The following is an 879-nucleotide window of genomic DNA, read 5'->3' as shown; positions in this document are numbered from 1 at the left end:
TGTAGGTCACCTTGGCCAACATAACAGGTCAAGATTCTCTGTGCATTGCAACCGCATCACAAAGCCCATGAACCAATAGACAGGATGGCTATGACTCATGCGGAGCGCCTGGCCAGCAAGCGCATGCGTCATAGATTGCAACCGAGGCAGACTTTTGGCACCCGCTGGCCACGTGTGCCAAAACCCGTTCCTCTGCAAATGTATAAATACCGGGATTTTCCAAAGAGCATCGGGCTGGTGTACGGCAAGGCCATCATTGCCTCCGTGGGGACGCCCACGCAAAGCTGGCACCTACCGATTGCTGGGCTGAGTTCGCGGAGCAAGACAGCACAAGAATATACAGATGGTTCATCTACCTCACAGTCCTCGAATGGACGTACTCATGGATACCGCCGCAAACCAAAGAACAAGCAATCCCTTTTTCATAGGTTTAATAGGGGGTCCCACTGACATCAACAAAGTTTAAGAACTTATTGATGGAGACCCCTGTGCAGCAGGTGATGGACTCAATGGATGGGAATGCCTGGTTTCCACAGATCGGGCATTGACCCTCGTTGCTACCCCAGGAATCACAAATTCTGGGGTCGCTGAATACAGATTGGTGTACAGATTGGTGTAGTATTATCTGATTTACTGTTAGATGTAGATAGTATTAGACACACAACCTTACAAAATAGAGCTACTCTTAAATCATTAGTTAAGATAGTTTTGATTTATCTTGTAGTGGGTTTTTTTTGTATTTTAATTTGTGTGCCTTGTATGTTGCAATATTTTAAAAAATTAATTGATAGATCAAGTAAGGCTGTGTTAATTGACAGAAAACAAAAAAGGGGGAATTGTGGACATATATTTAGCTAACGGTCGCAAGAGCATTCCAGA

The sequence above is a fragment of the Haliaeetus leucocephalus genome, unplaced genomic scaffold (genome assembly GCF_000737465.1).
Source record: "Haliaeetus leucocephalus isolate CR32 unplaced genomic scaffold, Haliaeetus_leucocephalus-4.0 Scaffold262, whole genome shotgun sequence".
Classification (NCBI taxonomy): Eukaryota; Metazoa; Chordata; class Aves; order Accipitriformes; family Accipitridae; genus Haliaeetus; species Haliaeetus leucocephalus.
This window is presented reverse-complemented; position numbering follows the sequence as displayed.